The 9,961-nt window shown below is 42.4% G+C and overlaps 1 protein-coding gene across 3 annotated transcripts in view; it reads right to left on the minus strand.

Moving 5' to 3' along the window:
- Nucleotides 1-8,052, minus strand: part of flna (filamin A, alpha (actin binding protein 280)) — a 56,437-nt gene extending 48,385 nt beyond the window's left edge. For all 3 annotated transcript variants that reach the window (XM_037685057.1, XM_037685058.1, XM_037685056.1), the window contains exon 1: nt 7,911-8,052. The gene's annotated coding sequence lies outside the window, so the exon portion shown is untranslated. The remainder of the gene's footprint in view (nt 1-7,910) is intronic.
- Between the last annotated feature and the right edge of the window lie 1,909 nt (nt 8,053-9,961).

The raw sequence follows: 9,961 nt of genomic DNA on the forward strand, positions 1-9,961 counted from the left end.
CATGGTCCTCAGTCAGAAGAGGGTGGATTGCTCTCTTCAGGTCGAGGGTGAGGTTCTGCCTCAAGTGGAGGAGTTCAAGTATCTCGAGGTTGTGTTCATGAGTGAGGGAAGAATGAAGCATGAGATTGACAGACAGATTAGTGCAGCTTCTGCAGTATTGTGTGCTTTGTGTCGGTCCATTGGAGTGAAGAGGGAGCTGAGCTGCAAGAAGAAGCTCTCTGTTTACTGGTCAGTCTACATTCCTACCCTCATCTATACTACAGTGCATACTATACACCAATATTGTTTAGTAACGTGTCATGTGCTCTGTCAATCACTTCAGATGCATGTTTGGAGCTGCTGACTGATCCAATTAAAAGTGACCCACGTTCAGAAGCTGACCAATCAATGTGTGTTGCTAAAGTTGAGGTGTGTCCCTTGATGATTGACTGACAGCTGTCCACATGTTGGAGGACATGGTTGGACATGTTCTCCCTGCAGGAGCCATTTGGTCCTGGGGCCTACCAGCATGTTAAGGGGCCCTGCCTGAGTCCTGAACTCTGGTAAGGATGGACCCTGGACGCCTCCCAAGGGACGTGTTCCAACATGTCCAACTGGGAGGAGACTCTGGGGAAGACTCAGGACACGCTGGAGAGACTACCCCTCTCTGTTGGTCTGGAAACACCTTGGAGTCCTCCCAGCTGGAAGAGGTGGCTGTGGAGAGGGAGGTCTGGACCTCCCTGCTCAAGATGCTGCTCTCGAGACCTGAGTCCAGAACTGGATGGATGGATGGATGGATGGATGGATGGATGGATGGATGGATGGAAAATAAATGAGAGAAAATGGTATTTTGTTGAGGAAGTTAGCGTGTTGGCTAATTTGTTCGTCAAGTTCCAAACAAAAAAAGAAAACGTGTGAATTTAAACACGTTTTGGAACTCACTGTTTCTTTTGGAAGTAAATGTGAACAAAAAATAAACTTTTTTAAATGTAAAAACACTAAATAATGTTTTTGGAGTCTGAAATTAATTAAGTAGTTGAAGTAGAATGAATCCATTGGTCAAGTAGACTTTCCCATCATGTAGTTTTTATATAAGTTGAAACATTTGCTTCAGCTCCTGTAAGGAGGCGAGTTTATCGGAGCTGAAGGGTCTCAGGCCCAACAAATAACTGAGGAATCCACCGGGAGCTTCAGCTCACTTCTTATGTTCCTGTTTATTTGTGTCTGCTGGACAGAGTTCAGTTTTTTGTACGAGCAGTGAGTTTATTTGTTCGTGTTCCCATCGTACGCAGGCTACTTGTTGGTTTTAATCTGATTCGATGTCACCGTGCTGCAGCCTCGTTGTTAGAGGTTACAGTGCGCATCAGCCAGACGCGCGGCGTCTAGACGAACGAATGACTAACCTCCTCTGAGCGTCCTGACCAAACAGCACGTCTGAACGAATCATACGCTGATGATGCATCTGTGTTTCAGACGACAACGCTCTGTAAATACAGGTTCACAGGTCGAGATGGGTGGAACTTCAGATGCTTCATAAAAAACTAAAGATCCCACACAAGTGTTGAAAAACACAACAAAATGTAAAAAGACTTTACATTTATCTTCTACGTTTTAACGTGAGAACGTACAAAGTGGTGCCACGAAACTCCATTAGATGAATTAGGGTGAATAATTTCACCACCACTCTTGAGTAAATAATTTGTTGGTCCTTAACTCTGTAAACAACCGGTGCAGTGACTTCATCTCTATAAATTAAATACAGAACACTGAACACAGCTGTGCAGAAGTCTTGAGCAACCACACATCGTGTCTCCTTTCATCTGTCAAACGTTCAGCTCATTCAGGAGATGGAGGCTCTGACTTTTGGTTCCTGTAACTTTTATTTTTTTCAAAAATTTAACTTTAATTTCATATATTTGCACAGAGAAATACATGGAGATCTTTTTTAGTCCTTCTTGTTATTTTTTGTCTTATGCTATTTTCACCTTTTAGCTGCCTTTTTACCATGTTAGCTTTTAGCTAGCACATTGCTACTATAGTCACTTTTAGCGAGTGTTTTAGTTTAGCCTGTAGATATTTTCATAACGTTTAGATTTTAGCTGCTTTTCCAGTCAGTTTCCGTCCTTACCGTCACAAAACAGACATTTATATTTTGAATTCTGAAATCTCTCCGGTTTAGTTTTTAACCACTCTTAATACGATGTCGTGGTCGGGAAGACAGAAACAGCAGCCGAAGTCCAAACACAACGAAAAACTGCTGATCAGAACCACTGTAGGTGATTACAGGAAAGTCTGTCTGCTTGGAAAAAATAAAAAAAGTGTGACTGAAAACATTTGCACATTATATTTTTGTTTGTGTTTAAGAACCAGTTCAGCTGTTTAGGTTGGGCTGAAGGCTCGGCTCACACCGACTGCTGCTGTAATTTTTATAAAATCAACACAAAGATCATCCAGAAAACAAACAGAGCTCTGGGCTGAATCTGTGAGTTTATTTGTTGAAGGTGGGACCCTGCGGCGACGATCACGCGTCTGATCTGCAGTTTGGGTGGAGTTTTCACAGATTCCTCTTTAAAAACAGCACCAACCGGACCCATCACGGAGATTTCTCCTCGAAGATTCTGATGCCAGTTTGGCATGTTGTGTTTTCATTCGACACCTAATAAAATCTTCCAAATCCTTTTATTTCTTTGAGGACGACGGAGGGAAAAGTGTAACCGCAGCTTTTGACTAAATAAGGAGATCAGTGCCAGGAGCCACGGTGCGGCCTGCAGCCATCAAGAATGCAGTGACCTTGTGTGTGTGTGTGTGTTTATTTGTGTGTCTGGCCAAAGGAGAATCTGAGGAATGCTCCTCACTCCCCCATAACAGCCCTGGAGCCCCCCGGCCTCGATAACACCCCAATAAAAGAGGCCTGTTATTGGATCAGCACCCTGAGTGGCACCAGCACACTGGAGCGTCTCAAACAACAGAACAATGGTTCTCGTTCGACGCGACGAGACGCAGTCTGCTCCACTTCACCCTTTTAATTATGCATAAACTCATCACAGCAATGAGCTTCCCTAAAACACTCGACTCGGGACAACAGTGGTAAAACAACAGGACAATGGAGGCTGGAGGCGATATCCAGCCGTGGTTTCGACTCTGATTGAACTTCTGAAAACGAAATTAAATAAATCTGCGGCTGGAAGTGGGTGAGAGCTGAGGAAACTTCGCTGTGGCCCATTGTTTCTGAGGAATTTACTAAATAAACAAGAGACAGAACCCAGGGAGGGGACAGGCCAGAGACAGAGACAACCCAGGACTAATTATCATCTTGCGCCCTCTAGTGGATTGACAGGGTCCTACAGTCCTGGTCCTGATACTTTTTGATGCTCTCGACTTCTTTACTCATTCTTTCATTTTTAAAATAGAATAAATGCATTTTCAGACATTTTATAGAATATAATTTAGGTAATAAACACAATGATTTTATGTTTTTCATTAAAGAAAAGAACCCAAATTATTTTAACAGGTTACTGCATTTTTCTGTTAAAGTAATAAATCTGATTTGTTAAAAGATGGATTCTAAAATTATTAAAAAATTTATGCGTCGTGTTTTATTTTTAACCTCTAAGCTGCGAAAAACTCAATTCAAAACAGGTCAGTTGTGAATAAACTGAGTTTAATTAAACAAGAATTAAACACCCTAGGAGTTTTATTATTTTTTTAATTTCTAATTTAAAAAGATGTAAAGTTTCTCTGTTTATCTGAACTGAACTCACGAGCAAATCTCTCCCCCTCTCCTCCATCTTGACGGTTATCTGTAACCAACACGGTTCTCTTGTGAGTTCAGCTCACTGCTGTTAAAACTTGAAGGTTTTCATGGAGACAGAATGTTAAACTGTTAAACAGCTAAAAAATGTGCATTTAATGCATCTAATTAATACGTTTTAGTTCAAAATGATCCATTTAATTAAAACAAAGTCACTTGAGGAGACGTGTGGCTGTTGAAGAAGTTAAAAACTCTTAAATTTACTGTAAGGATGAAAAGGATCAAGTTTTATGAGAAGTTGTTAACCTGTTTAAATAAATCTAAGCTGCGACTGGACAAAAAGATTTTTGTTTTTCAGCTCAGTTTCTGCAGGTCTGACGTTGGGATGTTACATCTTTAAACATAAAACTGCAAACTTTGAGGCATCACTAGATTTTCTGACACACTGGACAACATAATTCTGATTCAGATCATTTTATTCAGACATTTCAGTTAATCTCAACAAGTGGAATAAAACCAATAACTGTCAGAACTCCTCAGATAAAAAGTTGTTTCTTTCGCAGCTCTCCTTACTAAAACAGCTTGGATGAGAAAAAGAAATTCAGAAATCAAATCTAACATAACACCCCCCTCTAGTGAAGCTTTCTTTAAACTCCCAGTACCACCCGCCCAGCATCGGTCACCCGCAACAAACAGCAGAAACTGAACTTTAAAACTTTAAAAAAAGTGAATTTTATAAGAAGGAGATAACAGTAAAAGGTCCAAAACGATCTCCTGACTGGCTCAGGTGTTGACTGAAGATGAAAGCTGATGCATCAAAACGTGAGATTTTAATAAAAATAATATTTTACCTGCTAAAGAGCAACACTTTGTTTAGTTTAGACTGAATGACTGAGGGTGGTGTGAACCAGGACCTGGGACTTTCACGCTCCACCTGGAGCTTCCTGTCAGAGGGTTCAAGTAGACCGTCACACATCCACGATCCTCTGCCTCAGCACCAGCGCTCCACAGGGCTGTGTGCTGAGCCCCCTGCTTTATGCATTCTATACTGCACCCCTGCTCACCACTGCAACAACATGAAGTTTGCAGATGATACCACAGTGATGGAGCTCATCTGTGAGGCGGAGGTGGGGAGTGAGCCCACTAACAGGGATGATATGGAGCAGCTGACATTGTGCTGCAGGGGAAGCAATCTGCTGCTCAACACCTCAAAAATCAAGGAGCTGATTATCAAATGAAAAAAGAAAAGGGAGGTCCCACCCCTGATCATCAGCGGGGACTGTGTGGATGAAGGGGCAGACCTCATGGGAGCGCACATCAAGGAGAACCTGACCTGAAGAGTGAACGCCTCTGAGCTTCTGAAAAAAGCCCAGCAGAGGCTATACATCCTGAGAGCGCTAAGGAGAAACATGACTGCTGGTGTCATTTTATCAATGCTCCATAGAGAGCATCTAACAAACAGCATCACTGTGTCATGTCCCAGCTGCACGGTGGATCAGAGGAAAGAGCTCCAGCCACAGCGCTATCGACACGGCCCAGAAGATCATGGACTGCCCTCTCCTCCTATTAGAACTACACAGATCCTGAAAGAAGCCCACCTAAAGGACTCTTCTCATCCTGGAGATGGTCCGTTTGAACTGTGGCCATCAGAACAAACAGATTTAAAAACAGCTTTCATCCAACAGCAAAACCCAACAAAGCTGAATGCAGAACCTAAGCAACCTGAGAGGTTGTGCAATTTAATCAGTTACTATACTAACAGTTACTATTTTATGATCGATGCATCGTCAGGATGCTTCTAAACGGGGTTCAGAGAGATGTCAGATGTTGCATCTTCCGAACACAGAAAGACGGTGCCATTTTAAACATTGAATCAAACAGAGTTACAGTAAAACAAATTATTTCTCAGATCAGACGTGCCAACATCTTCTCATGACTAACCACACGTCGAGCAGCGCAAAGCCGGCGCTGCAGAACAGGAAGTGATGCTCGACACGCGACCAAACCGCATGACAGAGAGTCAGAGGCACTGATTGCAGCCAGGCTTCTGCAGACAGGGTGGTGGTGGCACCCGCTGGGTGAAGACGAGTCAAACGAGGACAAGCTTCATCTGTTTATGTCTAAAACTGTTCCTGCAGCAGCATCCTTCATCTGTGAGGCCCTTCGTTGGTCTAATGCTTGTTCAAGCCAAAAAAAGATGCAGCGGATAAATTAAGCCAATTTATAAACTGGTCCACAGAATTATCCGCAAAGCAGATCACAGATTTGAAATGTTTTACCCTCATTTTAAGATTGTTAATCCACAGAAAACAGAATTAATGGAGCTAAAGACAACAAAATCTCTAGAGATGATCTTATTTAAATGCATGCAATCCAACTCATGAATTGCATTTTTAAATTCAAACATTTTGTTAGCGTTGATTGTCTCACCATTTAATAACAACTAACTACCTGCTCTGAGATGTGAAGCCAATAAGGAAGTGCCAGAAAGTCCAATAAAAACTCCCATTCATTTTGTTTTACCTTCATTTTTGTGAGTTTCTGGTTCCTGGTACATCACAATGCTAAGTGAAAGTTAAAAGTAGCTAAATGTTATTTAAAAGTATACAAGACTAGCTAAAAACTAAAGTTAAAGGCTAACTGAAAGTTAAATGTGACTGAACACTTGCTAAAAGTAGAAAAGCATTAGCTAAAAGTTAAAATAGCAAAAACACTAGCTAAAAGCCAAAAGTACCAAAAGGCTAAGCTAAGAGTACTTTGTAGTAAAAACCTAGCTAAAATTAACAAAAGGCTATAAGCTAAAAGTGACTAAACACTTAGTTAGAATAGAAAAACACTAGCTAAAAGCAAAAAAAGAGCAAAATGCTATCTAAAAGTATATAAAACTCTAGCTTAAAACTATAAGCAGTACAAGACTAACTGAAAGCCAAAAGTAACTAAACAGAAGCTAAAAGTTAAAATAGCAAAAGGATAGCTAAAAGTCAAGAGTAGTGAAAACCTAGAAAGTATAGGAACACAAATTAAAAGCTAAAAGCTAAACACTTGCTAAAACCAACAACAACTAGTTAATAGCTAAAAGTAGCTTAAGATCAGCTAGAAGCTACGAGTAGCAAAAAGCTAACTAAAAGGTAAAAATGGCCAAAAAAATAGTGCAATTAGCAAAAGGCTAACATAAATCTAAAATAAGTTTATAGACGTGCAAAAACTAGCAAAATAGCTCAAAGTTAAATGTAGCTAAACAATAAATAAAAGCTAAAAGTAGCAAAACAGTAGCTAAAAGTAGCAAAATACTAACGATTAGCTAAAAAAAATATGAACTAAAAGCATAAAGAAGCAAAAGAAGACAAAAACAGATCAAGAGTTCTGGATATTTTAAATGGATTTGAAAGAACTGAAAATATCTCTGTGTATTAATTGTTTGTCATTAACGTTAAATATTTTGAAAAGTATAAAAGTTATAAAGTCAGAGTTCCCATCTCATGGATGAAGTGAACATTTTAATATATGAGTGGCTAAAATAGCACAAAGAAGAAAAATAAAGGATCGTTCCAAAGTAGCACATGCTGACTCAGCAAGAAAGCTTTAAAATAAAACCTGTCTGCAACTAAAAGTCTGACTCAGCAATGTTTTATTACAGAAGAACTAATTATTGATGCAGAGCCTGATGAAGGTTTTCCTGCTCCAGTGCTGCCTGTTTGTAGTTCTGTACCACTGGCCCCTGAACGCACCACGGTGGCCCTCCTGCTCAGACCCGCACCCAGCGACGGAGGGCGCAAGCGGCCCCCACTTCGACCTCCTCCCTGTAACACTTCGACCTCCTCCCGGTAAATACCTGTCCGTGCACGTGACCTTATTTGGTGTGGAGACAACCCGAGGACTTTTCGTGCACGACTGAGCTCGTCAAACTTTAGTTTCTGAGCCCGACGATGGATGGATGTTACAGATGTTATCCTTCTAGAAAACCATAGAGCAACGAAGAAGACCAGGGTCCACACAGACCCGACTGCCCGAACAGAACCAGAACCAGGCAGCACGCGCGCAAAGATGCCAGCGCTGCGCGGCGCAGCGTGCGCTCCGGAGCGCAAACAGCAAAACCTCCAAAAAGATTTAATTTCTGATCCGTCCGAGAAACGCACCCCCCACCGAACCCCCCAGAACCCAGCAGCGGGTCCAGACTCACCTGAGTCCACCTGAGATCCTGGAGTCAGTGTGCGCGCGCGTGTGTCCGCTCGCTCAGTCAGCAGCTCTGCAGGCACTGCGGTCTCAGAGGGATGTGTGTGTGAGGTTCCGGACCTCCCTCCCTGCGCGCACTCCGTCCGGGTGGGGGTAAATAAAGAAGCAGATTTTGCTCTTTTGCTCTTTTCTACCTCATCCTCCCCTCCCTGACTTCTCCGAGAGCCTTAATTGGTAAAGCACCAGAGGAGGAGAGGGAGGAGGGGGGAGGAGGGGGTGTTACTCCCTCCTTCTCTCGTTTTTTGCTCTGTCTCTACTTTCTTTAAAAGTGACGTCATGACCGCGCCTTCCAGATTTTATAGGTATGATGTCACCTCTCATCTGACTGTTCCGTCTTTATCTGATGAAGGTGTGCGTGTGGTGGTGGTGGTGTGGGGGGGGGGGGGGGGTCGTCACACCTCCCTGCATACTCTCTGTTTCTCATTGTTCACTCTTAAACCATCAAGCTCTGGAGGTTGCTCCAGCTGTTCTTTGAATGCTCGGCCTCTGATGCCCTCTGCTTCCAGTTCATCAGTCTGGGTGGAGGATGGGGCAGGGGGAGTTTGGGGGTGGGGTGGGGGATGAGCTTTCTCGCCACATTTTAGCTCAATATCTGCAAAAAGTTTCCTGAATCGTCAATCGTGTTGTCTCCAAAGGTGAATCAGTTGGAGAAGAACCTCCAACGGTTACTTCCTGAAGGCTTCATTAAAATCTGACTAGAGGTTCAAGAGATATTTTGCTAACAGACATTATCTCCTGCCTTGGTCTCTGACGGAGGGCGATAAAAATATCTGGGAAACAGAACAATTTGCTGCATCTGATCCGTCCTTGTTCTGTAAACCGTGTTGTAATGGATCGGATTTAATTTCTCACAGCGCGTGGGCTGCATGTGATTTAACAGCCAGATGTTTGTCACTGTGAGGGCGATCAGTGACATCATGAGACGTGCTGAGAGTTTCTCAGTTGGAAGTAACATGTGAGCGTGTGATTTATTTTTTAATGAATGAGCAGCTGCAGAGAAATGAAGATGAAAGTTTAATGACAAAGAGCTTTCAGATAAAATGCTGTGAATTGTCTTCTTGACAGGCCTAAATCGTTTTACACGTTCCAGATGTGCTGCAAGTCACTGAAACACTGGACCAGCCCCTGACGGCGCCAGGCAGGATTTCTGGTAGCCATCTTGTGAGGAGCTACGTGTATCACTCTGTCGAGCAGACCAGACCGTCTTTATGCTGCAGCACTTACAAACTCATAAAAACCTTCTCTCAGATTCCTTCATCACGTGGCATCAACTCCCACTGCAGCAAACTACGATCAGAAGATGATTCATCACTGAATCACCGAGCGGTCGATGTCTGCCACGAGCTGAATCACACACACAGAACTGTAGCTACGTTGTGTTTTTATTAAAGGTGTGTGTTGGTTTCAGCTCTGCGTGTGTGTGTGGCAGTATTATCTCCACCAGGGGTTTCCTTCTGGGACAGCCCTGTGTATGTACAGATGTGCGTGTGTTAATGGAAACATAGGTCTGTGTTTTGTCCTCTGTATTCCCACACAACACAGACCGGAAGCTAATCAAGCTTAAAGCGGTTAACTGCTCTTTTAACCAGCGTGCCAATGAAATCATCAGTGTCCTCATGTGTGAGAATTTGTCCTCATTATTTTCTATCCAGCAGCTGGAAGCTGAAAGTGATGACTAAACAGAAACAATATGACCTCACCTGGTTCAGATCATCGTCTAGTCTAACTTCAGATCCTGTTCATATTTTAGCCCATGGTTTAGAAACATCCTGCAAAGAAGACAGAATAACCATCTTATTAACAGGAATGTGTGAAAATGAGGCACCAACGTCCCCAAAAACACATTTTAATAATCTAGAAAACGACTGGGACAAAAAATAGATACATTTTTATGCCGACGACACGACTGTTTATACAGAAGAACCTTGTTTTTAATCAATTAGATTAACTCTTTTGACCTGTACATGAAAATAAAATTACCCTGCCCAAATGTGTGTT

The sequence above is a fragment of the Nematolebias whitei genome, chromosome 11 (genome assembly GCF_014905685.2).
Source record: "Nematolebias whitei isolate Nwh7 chromosome 11, NemWhi1, whole genome shotgun sequence".
NCBI classification, from domain to species: Eukaryota; Metazoa; Chordata; class Actinopteri; order Cyprinodontiformes; family Rivulidae; genus Nematolebias; species Nematolebias whitei.